The sequence below is a fragment of the Tinamus guttatus genome, unplaced genomic scaffold (assembly GCF_059628265.1).
Source record: "Tinamus guttatus ecotype Peru unplaced genomic scaffold, ASM5962826v1 Tinamus_guttatus_pri_ptg000246l, whole genome shotgun sequence".
Classification (NCBI taxonomy): domain Eukaryota; kingdom Metazoa; phylum Chordata; class Aves; order Tinamiformes; family Tinamidae; genus Tinamus; species Tinamus guttatus.
The window spans coordinates 4,018,693-4,036,120 of NW_028288780.1; the positions used below are offsets into that span (position 1 = coordinate 4,018,693).

The 17,428-nt window shown below is 42.8% G+C and overlaps 1 protein-coding gene across 1 annotated transcript in view; it reads right to left on the reverse strand.

Moving 5' to 3' along the window:
- NRG3 (neuregulin 3) overlaps positions 1-17,428 on the reverse strand; it is a 284,685-nt gene that overhangs the window by 63,196 nt on the left and 204,061 nt on the right. The window lies entirely within an intron of this gene.

Sequence of the window (17,428 nt, forward strand, 5' to 3'; positions counted from 1 at the left end):
TGTCTTTCCTTTTAGTCTGCCAAATGCATTCACCATTGAGGATTAGTGAAGCCTGCTACTCTCACATGATAGCGCTATTATTATTTTCATGGTTCAAGTAAAACATTAAAGAGAAGCTACCACACGGTTAAAAACACATTTAGGCATCTAAAACTTTGCAAAGCAAAAGGTGCTTTCAAAGCGGAAATCAGACTCTCGCACTTCTTGGCTCTCCCGAACATTTCAGCTCCGCAGGGTAACACCGGCACAACGAACGGGACAAGCGACGGCTCCGCCTGCCTCGTCCCCGCAGACCCCGCGGCTGGCAGGAGCACGCGGCACTGCGGCTGCGAAGGCCGCCCGAGCGCGCGCGCAGCCCTGCGGACGCCCTGCAGCCTGGTCCTGCGATGCCACCGCTGCTGCTCCGCGCTCCGGCTGCATCCGCAGCCCGGGGACGCCCAGGACGCAGCCCCGGCCGAGACGGGGAGTCCTGCTCGTGTTCGCCAACGGGGCCAACGCAGGGCAGCAGGACACGGGAACCCTCACAGGAGGAGCACTCCTGCTGAGGGCCAGCAACCAGGCCCGGGAAAGGCACCGACACCGAGCCACCTCCAGACAGCTGGCAAGCACGTATCCTTGGCTATTTCATTCAACCACCATTTATACCACCATGCTATTATATCCATCAGTTCAGATCTTAAATATGCCTTAGGCTCCAAGCTGCAGAACCTGGTTTCTCTGATGTGCAAGAATATTCTTTCAATTTTCAGTCTAAAATTATAAAGCATCAATTCAAACCCATTCATTCCTGTGACAACATCTCTTTCAGCTTCAATCATTCTTATCTTTCCTTTGTATTTATCCACTTAATGCATTTATAGACTTGACAATATCTCTGACACATTTCACAAACCATTATTCTATAAAGTTGTAATTTCCAGAGAGACATTAGAATATCTAGCAATTAATGCGCTGGACTAGCAATATATTTACCCAAACAATGGTTTTCAACTATTTTCAAAAAAGCTTAACAAAACAGTTCCTGCCACTACCATCACTTCCCATGTGAAATGGCCACATTCCTATAAAATACAGTAGGTGAAAAAGAGCAAGAAACAAATCGTGAACTTACTGGTGCAGTGAAGGCATGTATAAAGATAAAACCCGGAGTATCCTACATTAATGTATGAAACTTCTAAAGACGCATAAAGTAGGGTTGAGAGTCAAGCAAAAGTAAACACATGGAAAGAGGAACACAGGCTCTTCATCTAACTGAAACTCCTTCCCAAATGTGAGGTCAAAGAGGGAGAGGAAAAAAATAAAGTAAAATCTTAACCTGAAAAGACTAAATACAGCAATTCTGTTTCCTCTTCTTTTTGGAAAGCTAGAGCCTAGCCCTGCTGGTCACCCTAAACAGAGTAAGGTGTGGGAGATGCAAATGAATGCACAGCAAATGAAGCACAGCTGCCTGCAGAGAAACTTGCAGTGGATTAGCCAGAGACTTGCCCTAACAGAAGGCAAGGATTTCATCCTCTCAGCTGCATCGGACCATGCCAAAACTTTGCTTCTCCAAAAAGTGAGCAGAGACTAATGTGCTTTTGTTCAACTTCCCAGCGGAGTGGCTGGCTTATGCGAGGGACACGTGGACATGAATCTGCTGCCAGAACGACTGAAGGAGGGAGGCGCAGAGCTCTGGCTGCAGCTCCGAGCCCGGCTCCTCGGCGTGAGGAGGCTGCAGGAGCTGCCCCGACGGCCGCCACAGACCCGGCTGTCTGCAACGCTCCCTCCCCTGCTGCCCCAGCAATCCCAAGGTTTTCCTTAAATCCCAGATGCCTGCAAAGGAATTTTCTGCCCAGAACTTCATCTAAAGCTATTAAATTGAGAAAGCATTTTTTTAACGGAGAGAATACGTTCTTATGATATTTGTATGAGGACTTAAGAGAAAAGCTTAATCAAAACAGTTCAAGAAGATCTAATCCCTTTTCCATAATTAAATTTTGCACCAATAAAACAGGTTTTGGAATGAAAAGCTTTTGGTTTCAGACTGGAATATAAAAACAAGGAGATGTCTTAAGATTCCATCTCTAAAAATGACCTTTTAAGAATTATTAAAAAAAAAAAAAAGTGGTGGTAAGTACAGGTTATGTTACATGTAAAGACAATCATACATTGTGTTTTCTTTTATCTTTAGGGTAGGTACTACAAACACTGCCTCACAACAGCATCACAATGTAAATAAAGGAAAGAAATCAGTGTATTTATATGAGATGTTAAATGCTTGTCTGTGACCTGTCACAGCACCTGAAGAAATATGCATACCTCTATCCTATAATCAGAGCACTTGTCACTTGGAAGATGAAAATGACTTTTCTCGGGAAGATCCCAAGCACTAGGCACAAAAGGGTAAACAAAAGTCCACTGAGCTAGAAATGGGCAGAGAGGAAAGCTGATCCATCACATCGATCCTTTTATTCTTGAGAGAAGGGCAAGAATGAAATCACGGGCTAAAATTGCTCTCAGACACTGCCTGGGTCCTGCAATACCCTCCTCACTTTTGGAAAGCACTTCAAGAAGCCCTTCAGCCGTACAGTAAGCATTAATGCAAGTGTCTGGAGACAGATCTATATCTCAAATGACATGGAAGGAAAAAAAATTGCATACAACCCTGGTCTGACTGGGATGCGGTCACTGCCTCTTGGACGGTGTCCTTTTAGCACGGCAGCAGTCCCACACAACTGCAGGTTGCTGTTTTCTTACGGCCTATTAGGCTGACTTTAACACAATTAAACATACCCCAGGGCGAAATAACAACACAAAACAAAACTAAACACCAACCCCGCACATAAGCATTTTCTTAAGGAATCACGGTTTTGTGGATAAATGTTTCTCTCAAACTAGAAACAATTCCACTCAGCTCCTCTCCTTTAGATGGCCACAAAATGGGGATGGGGAAAGAGCAGATGTTTTGTTTCTGTTTAATAGGTCCACCAAAACCACCGTATATCATACAAGAAAACTTCTGCTCCATTAGAAGGAAAAGGAATAATTACAATAAACAACACTTTACTGTCACAAAAAAGACAAATAAGATTAAGTTGAATGCACCTTTGCAAAAGCTAATTACATCTTTTTTATGCCTCTTGTGCTGTAACTATCCATCATATTCATTGCCTTTCGTGGGTTGCACTGCTTGTGCCTATGGCTACTAAATGCAAAGTGTATCAGGTCAAATTATTTGTACCAAATCACATGGAACAAACTGCGCCTTTTTAACGTTACCACATTTTAAGCAGTTAAGAGGAATAGTCAGATATTGGATGATCTAAATAAAGCATGTGCTTTCCCTGCCATTTAACAAGAGTAGACAAGAGCAGCTTTAATTTTGAGTTGACTTTCTACATGTTTTACTAGTAAACCTGTGTTTTGTAAAGTCACTGGTACCATGACAGCCCCCCACCCCCCCTTTTTTTTTTTTAGAAGATGTTTATGAACAATTTAACCAGGACACAGGATGTGCCACCAAGTCACCCTATTTCACCCATTTTTATAGCGATTTCCAGGCTCGGCCGAGGACACCGGGCCTCCCCGGGACGCAGGCACCGGGTGCTACAGCAGCGGCTCTGCCCGGCAGCGGCTCACGGGCACACAGCCCCACCGTTGCCTTCCCAGCACATTTATAGAACTCAAAATCCCATTTTTGCCCCCTTTCCAACAAATCTCCCTGTGATAACTGCAAAACTTGAAGCCTTTGAATATAGCAAATTAGACCGGACGTTGTTATTCCCCCACAAAACAACTCCTTGTGCGTAAGCGAAGGGCAACAAGGCTACGTTGCAAACATGCTAAGCTCTCCGCTCCCCAGCAAGCCTCAACGCACCTCAGGAGGAGTCCTCTGTGATTGTGGTGGGAAGGTAAAGATCCCTCGGGTGTTTTGGACTGCAGACTACTGCTACGCTGTGCGCTTAGCTCATATTTGTCTTAGCAAGAGGCATTGGCTGCCTGCATTTTTTCCTTGAGATATGGTAAAGTACTATTTGCCTCTTAATAGAGCCATCAAGGGCCATTCTCTCCAGTTTAGTATACAGATTTGTATTCCTTGCACAAAAGTGTTATGACTTTAATTGGAATAGACAGCATGGTAGCATAATTTTATATAACTGTTTGCAATTACTTCAGTGGCAGCTTCCACAGAGCTCTCTGTGATATTTCAAGAGCATTTTTAAGCATAAAGTATACATATTAGAAAAAAAAAAGCCAGTAATTTGCTGCAGCTGTACAAAGTGAATTAGGGAAATCTATCAGTAGTGACACAGATATTCAGAAATGGGAGATATTTTGCCCATATGAGCACAATCATAAGAGCTGGTGACATTAATAGTTTTGTAATGGATGGATTAACTAAAGTATTCTCTTTTACCTAAGTGACACATATGGAAAAGACAGAATTATGGGTTCGGAAGGGATTTGGGTTGTTCTTGGCTCTCAGATGAGAGGGGTTAGAGGCAGAGAGGCGCAAGGAGCAGCCCTGGGGAAGAGGCCTGGGCAGCTCCAGCGCTTCTCCCTGCCCGCGCCGGGCCCAGCTCCTCCTCCCAGCCGCAGCTCCGCTCCTCAGCTCTGCCTAAGCTCCTGTTGCCGTTAGGTGCAACACACCCAATGCAGATGATGCAAAACAGACACTTGCATGGGACCTTCTTTTCTAAAGGAGAAGTTTAGCACAAATATTTAAAGGAGCTTTGTGAGCACAACAGCAATAGGAGCAGAGAACATTTTGCCTAATTAGACTGTAATGGAAAAAGCTCACTGGGGAAGTTTGAAGCTACAGTAGACGTATTTATGAAAGACAGCAACCCAGGTCTCTTCCTGAAGCAGTTTTATGGTGATAAGTCCTGTGGTTTCATTAGACAACAGATTTATTCTTTATTTACTTTTGAAAAGACTCTCTGTGGGAGGATAAAATACAAGACCCAAAAGATCCTTTTTGACCTTGAACTTTATGATCCTGTAAATAGATTTGTCACCAACTCAAAGCAGACTGGAATAATACAGTGGGGACCAATCGTGAAGAAACAGAGCTATTAGTAATAAATGTAAATTTTGTTGAAAAAGTGGCCCATGAGAGCTACTGGGTTGAAGACGAAATTCTTGGGGAGAGGGCCAGGCAGACTGGTATTTATGCTAGATGAATTGGCTTTTGCTGAGTTGGACTGATTTCATCCAGGATTTGTTTGGGTATTTCCTCATCCAGCTGCATGGGCTGCACACGCACTGCAGGAATAACCCAGGCACATCACATGGGCCCACACCAAATAAACACAATTTTTGAAACAAGCAAATGAAAGCTTCCTAATATGCTGCTGCAGCACAAAACTGATCAAACAGTCAAAAAGGGCTATACTAAAACTCACGTGCTCTAGTCAGAGAATTAAAATGTACTATCGAGGGCCCTTAGCAGGAGCTAATAGCACCTAAGTCACAGGACAGTCTATACCTAAGTGCCTCACAGTATTAGTGACCATTAATGTTATCCGGACAGGCAAGAGGTTTTATCCTGTAGTTCTTCCGTGAGCCTTCTCAGAGCTTCTTCATCATCCTCTCACTTACAAGCTAGGAAAGCCTGGCAGTGGCTTTGCTGCACAACACATGACGCTTCTTCCACAGATGCCCTCTGCAGATAAGCAAAAGACACCTCTCCCCCACTCCTTTGTATCTCTCCGGGTTTGGTGATGGGTTTGAAAGCAAAAAACAATCTCAGAAAAGCAGAATTTCTAAATGGGGGAAACACTTTGACTCTGCTCCTGTGTGCAATAACATCAAAGGAATGTTACAAGGTAGAAAATCTATTATATCCCCATTTACTTATGTGTCTGTGCAGGACAGTAGTGTGGATAGCAGCTAAAAACCCAGGTGGCATGGCAAGGCCTTCCGACTCTACCCAACAGGCTCCTTCCTGAAAATCTCAGCTCCAGTAGTCATTACCTCAGGATTTTTTCTCTCTCTTTTTCTTTTTTTTTTCTTTGGAGTGGAAAATAGAAGCATTTCTATCCCTTGTGAAACACACCTTCTGACAGCTCAGAAAAGAAGCAGAGAAATAAAAAGAATCCAAATCTATTAGGTTTTCAAATCATACTTTTAAGAAGATACTTTGGTGTTTGGTAGGCTTATTATATTCTGCACAGGTAAGATATGAAAAAAATCAACTGCAAGAAAAAGTTCATAAAAATAATTGGTTGGATTAACTACCAAGCAAAAAAGACCTTCACTTAGAATGACGGCCTAGTTAAAGTAATGAATGTTTGTGTACTGAGCATAAACTTAAATTTATTTTAAAAGGCTAGGCTTAAAAAAGTAAAAACCTAACAGCCATTGTACCAATCACTGGAAACTGCAGTTAGAGGAGGTGCCCACTTCAGGATATGCCCATATTTTTTTCCAGCCCTCTCAATTGGTTGGGCTTAGGTCACCACTAAAGCTTGTAACTCACGCATTACCCTTGAACTGCAAAGAAGGCCACATCTCCTTGGGAAGGACTGCAGCCACGCACACTAAAAGGAAAGGAAAGTTTTTAAAAATGCCAGGATGGAAATTCAATTCAAACAGGTGTAGTGGGCAGTGAACAAGATACTCAAGGGTACGCATCTATCCTCTTATTTCTAAATTGTTTATTCTCTCTTCCCATGTGCCTCCTCTCTGGTCCTGCACTGAGAGGGCTGTATTATTTTTTCCTCTTTAACGTGATGAGCCTCCCTGGCTTTCAGCCAGCTCCAGGGCTGGGAAAGGCTGCTTTCTGGGAAACTACTTGCCCTGGCGACCGTTTCCACATCGCCGAGCAGAGAGGCTCGCAAGACAAATCACCTTCTTAGTAATTACCAAGCAGCTCTGCGCGCCCTAACACCTCACTTGGCTGAAACGGGGCTGCGTCCTTACACACTCAGAGTGCAGGGAAAGGTAAAGGGAGCAGAAGGAGAGCAAAAAAGTCCACTCAAACAAGGCTGTTTTGGCACACAAATCTTTAGGCAATGTTTGGCATAACCATGGAGTCATAAAAATCCCTAGATATGGAGATTCCCTTCTAAATGCAGCCATCAAACAACTGAACTTAAGACATTAATCCTCATTCAAAAAAGAAAATGCAATCCGAACACCCAGCAAACCCCTCTGCCCTGCTGGCAGCCATTTGCTCCTGCTGCGAGCTGCCTGCATGTGACACGGGAAGTCAATCAGCAGGAAAGGCAGAAAGTAAACAGAGCCTATTACTGTTAAATACAGGTGAGATGCGTGCTAGGCCTCCTGCCAGTGACAGGCAAATGTATCGGCACATCCCAGGCCACAGTAGGGAAAGCCTCAGTCAACAACTCATTCACTCCCAAGTGCTTCCAAGGCAGTGGGGAATTCATTTTCCGGGGCCTAAATCTCCTTTCAGACACTGACCTCAGACTTGCAGGAGGCCCAGGATCACCACATGTCTGGGGCGCTGAGCTCCCACTGATGATTTGGACCTTTCTGCCCTTGCTTCTCCCCACACTTTGGTGTAGGAGACGTGGTGTTTGGATGCAGCGGAGCCGCCGCTCCCCATCCAGCTCGTGCTGTGGCTGCCAGGACGTCAGGCTGGAGGGAGTTACGGATAGTGACGGGAGAGTGCTGGAAATCATCGCATCCGGATGGGACCAACCGCGAGCTGCAGCAGGGCCCCAGCCTGCGGGGCAGCCGATCCACGCTTGCGGGTAGGTGTAGGGCAAAGAAGAATCCTCCAGTCAGCCAGGCTTCTTGGAAGCAAACACACTATGTGTTTGACAAGCCAGTGCCTACATGGATAAAGCACTTCCCTCTCCGACCAAAGCATACTATAGAGATTTGTTTTCTAAGCCAGAGGGTGTGCTACAGCAGACAAGAGCCATTCTTTTGCCTTGCTGTCCTACAGCAATAATTTCTATCATTTTGTGTAACAAATAAATGTATCAGCGTTGGGATCTCAACATCTCCTGCTCTGCACACAAACAGCTGCATTTCATCTGCCCATTAACTGATGGGCTGGGCACACACTTCTTTCCATCCACATTGCTTATTTTGACATGTCATTTCTGAACTGTTTTCTGGTGAAAATACCACATTCAGTATATATGAAAAGCACAAAAATTCTCTTTTTTTTTTTTCTTTCAATGAATAAAACAGACCAGATGAAGAACCACAGCATTCCCCTGTGCAAATCTCACATTATTATGCAATTATTTTTCTGTTTTAGTCAATTAAATCACCCAGAATAAAAAGAAAGGATGTGGTGAAAAGGACTGCCTAGAACTCTTGATTGTAAACCTGTACCAAAAGCCAAAGGTGCTGGGCGCTTTCCTCAGACACATCTTGGTGCTGGCAGGGAAGAGCCAGGCGAGCTGCACGTGCATCGGGGACGATGCCGACCCAACCCGGCAGTGAGAGCACAGCACATAACATCCCCATTGCGCTGAGCAAAGCAGCTCTGTCTATTCTAATTTTCCTTTCTGCTCAGTACTTTTACGGCCTGGGATTAAAACCCCTCAGAAATCCCTGTTGCAGCCCAAGAGGCCGCAGACCTTTCCATCCACTCCTCCTGGCTCCAGCTCCTTCTACTCTGCTAACTTTTCTGCTTTACATAATTAAAAATCCACAAAACTCAATCTAAAGTATCATACCTACCTTATATCCCTCTTTATCTCTGTATCTCTATATCCCACCACCTGCTTTGTAAACATTCATTGCTGCCACACGTTGCATTTTGCTGGTGAGGTTTGCAGAAGGATGTGCTTAGATGCTCCCATGAATTCCTTCCCGGATCTCCTCTTCCTGCTGACTCCCTCCTCTGGAAGGATCTCCTCGCTAATGCCTAGTGCACAGCTCTGTTCATTGCTTTTTAAACTTTAGTATCACTCCTGGCAGTTTTATTTCCTTTTCTTTGTAGCTGTTCTTTCCTCTGCTCATAGACCATCTGCTATCCTGCTGCCCAAATTGCTTGTCAGCTTTCAAATCCATCGGCACTGTAGCATCTTCTAGGTATTTCCTACTTCTTCCTTCCTAAATTTTAGTATAAGAAGGGGATTGTACTGTAATGCAAAACTGCCTAAGAAAAAAGCAAAAGCCCACAGCATTTGGAACAGAAGGCACATTCCACTATTGTTTTTATGTGCACTTACTACCACTTATTACAAGCTTATTCAAATTCCCTTTCGGTAACCAGCTTCAAATGGTTTTCAACACACCTATTTGCAAAGAGTATGAAGTTGTGTAGCTTATGTTTTCCCCCAAAGCTGAAAAACAACTTCACTACCAGTTCTAGTGAGGACACTTTGCTTTATGCCAACACATGCACGCTAGACATTAGAAAGAATGCTGGAATTTTGGAAGGAAGGGAAGATGGAGATTCGGAGGCTTCAGACACTAGGGAGGTGGGCCAAACTAGTCCATCCAGGTCTGGAGCCTGTATGAGGCTCCGTCATCTTCCCTGTCCCCACTGACAACCAGACACTGGGAAAAACTCTTGCTGAAAATAAGGGGTAGTTTTCAGAAGACTTGAGAAACTGGACCAAACTGGGCCAGGGTTTCATAGGAACACCAAAATACAGGTGGCTGCTGCTGCCATAAATATGCATGATCGCAACAGATTTTAATCTAATTTTAGAGGACTGGCTGATAAGATCAATCCTTTTTTATATCTGTTGATCCCTGCTAAGCTTAAGTAATTCTCAATTTAAGGCTTAAGTAATTCTCATTTAGTACCTCTCATTTACATTTTAAGCTTAAGTAATTTGCACTTTCAAGGCAAGCTCAGCTAGGGAGTTAAAACGCACAGCAGCCCATCCAGGTTGTACTCTGGGCAAGCAAGGGCTCACCTGGAATTCATTCTTACAAGCCTTGCAGCTTGCGCAACAGAGGACAGCACCCTACTTTGCAAAATAAATAAATAAATAAATAAATAAATAAAAATAAAAATTCAAAATGTCACTCAAGGGATTTTTTTTTTTTCCTAATCTCATCCAATCTGTCCTATCTTCAGAGCGGGGCAGCATGGAAAAATCAGAACATTACATGGTACACATAAACAAGACATCACCTATTGAACCTGCCACGTTTTAGAAAAAGCCTTGCATTTCCTACTGAGCCAAGCAGCAGGTTGCTGATGCTACATTATTTGCTTCACAGTCCTGATATAGCTAAAGCATGCTGAAATAAAGTCTCAGAAATGTCTCGTTCCAGCTACCCCACAACATATTTTTTTTCCTTTTTCTTTTTTTTGCCCCTCCTCTTTCATAGCTTCCTTTTCTGGTAACTTTATTCTCAGTTCAAAGAGCAGGGGGAAAGGCAGACGATGTCCTGCCCTGCGCACACGCGGAATGCCGAAGCTGCCAAGGCGGCGAGCGCAGGAGGAGCCTTCCCTGCTGGCAGCGCGCGCCAGGCTGCTGCTCCCGCAGCGAGCGGCTCTCACAGAGGCCTGAGCTTCCCTGGAGCAAGAAGCAGCCAAGGAGAGGGAAGCTGCGCCCGAGGGCCCTTCAGCAGGTCACATCTAGGTCACATCTAATTAGCCAGGAGAGCCGATATCCTCTAGATGTCGTCTGACATCCAAGTTAGGCTTTTGCCTAAACTGCCGGATTGTAATTAGCGTCTGGTAGAAGAGGGAAGTGCACATGCCCCGCTCGCTATGCAGAGCGCCTAAGGAAACAACCTACAGGAGATGAGTCTCCTACTTCAGGCATCTGTGAGATGGTAGGAAAAAACATACACAAGCTATGGTGCTATCAGAGCACCTCGTGGGGTGAGGTTCCTGACTGGTGTGGAGTTGGAGAAAAGAAAATTTGGAGAGTGGGAACTCAGAAAATGTGATTCAGCTGAAAGGAGTGCTCAGGATTCCCCCAGGCACCAGAAGTTCCCCAGACAGAAGCACCTCTATGTTTAGCAACAGTTGATGACAGCTATTGGCATCATCACCTCATCTCGGCCTCACTGGGCATCCTCAGACCTTGAAACGCTCCTAGCAGCAGTGCCCCTTAGCCACAAAAGTGTCAGCTACGCAACGTTGTGAATTGTCCTGTTTCCTATTTTTGAGTGAATATCAGAAAAGCACTGCACTTGCTACAAAACGTCTTTTCTAGAAGTTGAAATTTCAAAGCAAATACTGGCTTACATGTAACAGAGTGAAATTCTGAAAATTCTTCTGCTTTGCGTGACTCACTGTGACAGATATTGCCAAATAATGGGATTATATTTCCAAATGGCATTTTCTTTCCTCTTTAAGGAATAAATCCTGAAAACCTATGGACAGATTATTGCTATATTTATGCAAACAAAAAACAAAACAATGACAAAAACCCTGCTCATCCCTAACAGCCATCCGATTTGGAATCTACATGACTGCAAATTTAACAGTGGTTTACAATAAAATAATCAAAAAGTTACATTGCTATTAGGTCTAAGTAATCAGCTACTCTTACTTTTCTTCAGCACATCACAAACATTTGTCAAGTTAAAAACATGCTGGTCTTTCAGAAAATATTTGCCTTTTTCTATTTATTAGCTTCTTTCCTGGCATATTTGCTGCTGTTGGCTATTTAATAGATTAATAACTATTAAATATTTAAATTAAATAATTCATTAAACAGTTAAATTAAAAAGTAATTACAATAATAATAAGTACCCTATTTAAAAATCTGTCCTTATTTGTTTAGTTCAAATAGTGAACAAACTGGGTATGCAGGGTCCAACAGGGCACTTCGGAACAGCCCGTCTGGACTGTGTCCTGAAGTTCGAGCACGTGTTTGGCCTCACAAACAAGTCAGTTTTGCACTGCCACAGAGGATTGAAAAACATGTTACTAATGGGAAGAAATATTCTTTTCCTTATTTTTTTATCCTTTTTTGACAGTTCTCTGACAACAGGAATGGCTTTACCTGTTTGACACATAGTAAGGAATGAGATTTTATTTTACTAATCCTCTTAATCCTTTTGTGTTCAGGGACCTCCCAGCCTCCCAGTCTTACTTTAAAAAAAGTAACTGCGGTTCTCGTGAAGGCTTCTGTTGATGAGCTGGAATCTCTTCTGCTTCAGAAAACCAGGACAGTACTAATCTGTCCAAGCAGGCAGGTTATGTACAGCTGGTGACGGCAGCATGGGCACGAAGAGCAGACTTGTTCGCAAACTACTACAGCGCTAGAAAGCACGGAGGGTGAAATCACGTCCCCAGGCAGCTCCAAGGAGCACCTTCCTCCAGAGCAACTTCAGGTAGCTCAGCCCATGGAGGAGCTGTCAACCAGTCACTTAGCAGAAGTGCAGGGACCTGCCCCAGCGCAGCTGCATTTTATCGCACACGCGGGCAGTTCCCATGGCATAACTATCCGCAGCGCAAGTCTACAGCCTCACCTGCAGTAACTGGTAAACAGACAAATTAAACTAAAAAACGATTTATCCCCCTGCCACTTTTCTAAGCTGTTTCAATAAAATTTATGGCATTACTACAGCATTAGTCAGGTTTGCTCAGCTGCATTACAAATTAGAATGCATTATTCTAATGGTTTATTCTGGCCTTAAATATCTATGAATTTGTACTGCCTTTATCTTAACCTCATCATCAGCCAAGTATTTCTATTTTCTTGTGGATTAAGACACTTATTCCTATTATACAACATTGAAATGATTTATTTAACTCTTTTAGTCATCATCCTTCACATGTCTAGAAAATTAAAAACAATTTTCTGAAATAGTAGCACTGCATTGGTTGGTAGCTTTTTAATTTGGGGCCAAACATGGGACCTTGTTTGGCCAAACATTCACATGAATAGCTTAATGAAATGTCAAAACTTTGTTCTGAAGCAAATCACCTTTTCTCCAAAGATGTAAAGAAAGGGACAAAAAGTATCTGTGGGCTTTACAAATTGTTACAAAGCACTGAAAAAAGTTGCTGCTTAAAATTCAGAGGTTAAACTACTGCGGCCGACAAATTTACACTACAAGCAGACCGAAACTTTCAAAGACAACTAAAAGGATCGGAATAAAGTTTTTACAGTAGTCATTACTTTTTAATATATTTTTATAGTTTTTTTATATGTGTGTATGTACACACACACACAACTACATGTCAATCTCCACAGACCAACAAGCTCCTTCAAAAACTGAACTCTATCTTTCTGTCCCTGGGGTGAATTGTGCATCAGCTGAAGACTGAGCCTTCTAGGTACGGCTCCTCTACCTATCCCCCATTGACACGAAATCAAAACATTTTGGGGGAGGAAAAACAAACAAACAAAAAAGAGACGATGAGCTACTTGCTCTGCTGTGGTGTGATCTAGGCATCTACCTGGAAGACAGGAAAATCAGGTTAAGCAGAACAACAACTCAAAGCTGTTTCATCTGTTACACATAAATACTTCAATCTCTGCTAATTTAGAGTCCTCTCTGCATCTGATTTTTTTTCCTGAACTTGGAAAAATTTTCCACTAAATGTACTATTGAGACACATGAAAAAATTCAGTCTTGAAAATGCAACCTTCTTCCAGTAAAAGTCAGTTTTATAAAAACAAATTACAGATTAAATATAGACACTGCCTTTCACAAACAACCCACACAGTGCATATTTTCTCCTGGTAAGCATCAGGTATTACCCTCTTTCTATATCTTTAGAGATAATTGGAGCCAACCTCCTCAGGAAGCAAAATCGAATATGGACATCTGTTCAATGTAAACATGCAAAGAACATTTTGGACAGTGAGCTAAACTAAAAATTATTATTTTTTATATTCTATTATATGGTGAAAGTACCAGTGATAAAAAAGAACAAAGAGAAGCACAAATGAGACCCAACAGGCTGCATGTGACGAGTAATTTGTGACCTAGGTGTTAATCTGGAAGATGGGAAGCAGCTCAAGCCGAGCCAGAAGCTGAACTGGGTTCCGGGATGGTGGCAGGCGACAGACAGGAGGCAAATCACTACACAAGCACATCCCAAATGTAGAGTGGGAAAAGATTAGAGGAGTGTGAAGAACCATTAATAGAAATGTGATTCAGACAATGAAGAAGAAAGCCCCTCCATCAAGGAGGGAAATAAAACAGGTGTCAGAATATGGGGTAAGAGAAAAAAGGGAGAGAACAGGGAGCAGGGAAATGAGGCAAGGAGACCAAGAAAGAGTGAACCTGTATGTTAAATAGAATAAGTAGCACACTTGTATCTTTTCATTTTGATGATGATAATCCAGTTAAGCTGCAAAGAGGTAAAGGAAGTGAGGAAGAGGGGAAACAAAACCACAGGGCAGAACTACTTGAGCCATACTTGAACATACTGAAAGGACCATGGTGGGCAGAGCTTGGCCGTTACACACAGTAGGTCAGTGGTTCAATACTGCTTTCCTTGTAAGACCATTCAGAGCTTGTTTGTTAAAGCTGTTATTCAGGCTGTGTACAGACATAATGAGAGAAATTATATCCCAGGCCCCTTCTTAACCTGGGACTTCTCTATGGAGAGCTCGTAGTTAGAGCCAGGAGCTCTGCAAGCACAGAGCTGTAGGAAGAGGTTTGAAGGGAATCAAGTCCTTCCAACAGAAACAACCCCAAGTAAACTGCCTGTTAAAAACTGCTCTTTGGTTTGTGCCTTGGACAACACTGATGTGTAAAACCGTAAGGAGGACAGCTGTTCTCTGGTCTCTGCTGCTGCACAGGATTGTTAAGGAAGGCTTGAGAAAATGAAATCTGAAAATGGAGTTTCAAAATTATCTATTTTCATAGAAGAAAACAATTATCTCAGCATGGTCATTCAACTATATAGTACTGCTGACCTCAGGTTTCCATCATCTGAAAAACTACATGAATACACGGACTAATCCCAAAGCAGCTGCTGTTCACAGCCACACGGAGCCCTCACTCCTAATGCTCCCTCACTCACTAAATGCTGCATGATACGGGTCTGCCTTCTTGAGGTTGTTCAGGGAGCTCAATGAACTTCTCAAGGAAGCCCTGCGTGAAGTACGACACCAATCAATAATTACTGCCTTAATAAGCACCCTTGTAACAGGGCATGGACTTGGGGTAAAGACTGAATTTCAGTTAAAAGAACAGAGGCCCTCAGAAAGTTTTAGTGTTGGTTTGGTAAGTATTTCAGATCACTCAACAGAAAACTCTTTGGGAAAGCTTTAGTTCTCATGTGTGGGTCCCTTTATCACTGTTTTCACTCTCAAGACTAAGACTATTAGCACATGCCAGACTGATCATGAACACTGCCCCTGTAGGAAGTACCGCAGAATTTGTCTTCCTGCAATTTATTATTCACCCTAGTGGAACTGACTTTACAGGACACAACAAAGCAGAATCTCAGACAACCCACAACTTTGTGACTGCTCTGCACACTCAGTGCTACTTTTTTTTTTTTTTTTAAACTAGAATCACTTGAACACAGAACCATCCATAGGGAAACCAAAACGCTCACTTAGAACTTCGTTTGAATACAGACAAGTATACTCAACAGTGTGGCATTAGTTGTAAGTAAGAGAAACATGTCTCTTTTTTCTTTGTATTCTTACTGGCTCCGGCAACAGGCTCTGACATCTACACCATCGCAACAAATCCTGAGGCATTTCGCTTCAAAAATGTGACTAAATCACAGAGATAAAGCGAAGTGGCAATGCCATTTGGACAACTGAATAGATAATCTGTAACGACAGAAGCTGACGAAATGACTGAAGATGATGGTTTTGAGTTAAATCACTGATAACGTGTTTTCTGCAATATTCCTACACATCATCTCCTGATGACCCATCTTTGCAAGCACTTTTCTCCCCGAGCCTCAAGCCTCAACTATGGATGCTGCAGTGCTGAATATTCCTCTTATAAGGCCTGTAAATGTGATCTGACAAGTCAAATGAATGACTGCATCTTGTCCATCCAGGCAAGATCAGGGAAATCTGTTTTCAAGACAGTGGGAGGCTGACACCAACAGCAAAATATCATATGCACAAAAAGTATGCAAGTCAGAAAAGTTAGCTACTCAGAGCAACAGCATAAATTAAATAGCTCCAGAGTGTCACAGGACATACACTTCAAATTATATTTATATTCATCGGTTATGAGCCGCGGAGTGGCCAAAAGCAGATCTAGGAAATCATGAACCGTTTGTGAGAACGGCACAGGATCGATGCGCCTTGCAGAGACTCGTCGCGCCCGGCCACGGCGCCGCAGCCCTTACGTAAGCTGCTGACCTCCATTCCCGGCCATCTGCCGCGGCTGTTGCATAACAAGCTGTAGCCTGGTGCTTCTGCTGTCATGTGGTAAATTTGCTTAAAATACATGTACCAAAATCACTACACACGGACCCAGAAATACTTTGCCTAGATGCAAATCCTAAACTGCACAGATAGTAACTGGAAGGGAAGCCTTCAAAGTCCCGTGCATGGCTGTACTTCCCTTCTTGGTTTCTATCATCTGGAGCTTAAAGGACAATACACTGATTAAAACTTCCTGCTGACTTGCATTGATACCTCAATTTTCTCTCTTCCTTAGCATTAATACTGAGGTCAAAACTTTTTTGACAAGTTTTGAAAACAATGTTGCGTTGCCAGGTGCCAATATTTTCTTTTCTCCCAGGAAAGGAGATAAAGGGCAGAAAAGGTAAAGAACTGATGTTGCCCTAAAACTACTAAAAGAATTTTGGACAAATTCAGGCTGAAGCTTTCTACTGTTGCAAAGAAACCTGTGTGACTTCTTATTTTAATATTATTTTAGTTAAAGCTAAATAAAAAAAGATATAAGCTTTTTAAAGGCTGAAATCATTCTTATCTGAAATATAAAAATGAAAAGCACTTGTAAACCCCTTCAATCTGCCTAGAAAGTATGCCCTGGGCAGGGGGGATCTATTCCAATTGTGTTTTTTTTGAGGATTGGAAATTTGACGAAAACAGAATAAAAGCTCTAATACTGTACTCTAAAGCCCTAGCATTGCACCCTGAAGTAATGAAAGCAATTAAATTTAAAGGCAGTTTGGAAAACACTTTTATACCAGCTTACGGTGCTTTTCCTGCTATATGCTAGAAACAGGAAAACCACCAATATTCTTGTAAATTTTTTAACCTCCTTTCAGGGCTGATAGAAAATCACCAAATAACGTCTATAATGCACAGTTTGCAAAAGTCACTACTAGCTGACCTACAGAAATACTAATATATTAATTCAAGCTGTTTCCTATGCATTTTAAGGTCCTAGGAAACAGATACGTTATTAAATCTGAAAGCGATGTTGAGCTTGAGCCCACTGCATTAGCGGCAAACTTGTGATTTCAGCCACTCTCCCTTGGGCTTTAACTTTTTGGTACGCTGTGACGGCAGACACATTCCCGCTTCTCTTCCTCACGGCGCAGCGCTGCACTATAGTTGTTGCTCCGGAGCTTGTTCTTGCTGCACTTCCCAGCGTTGAGGCTTTCTAAATGAGCCTAAATGTTCCTGGCAAAATACTC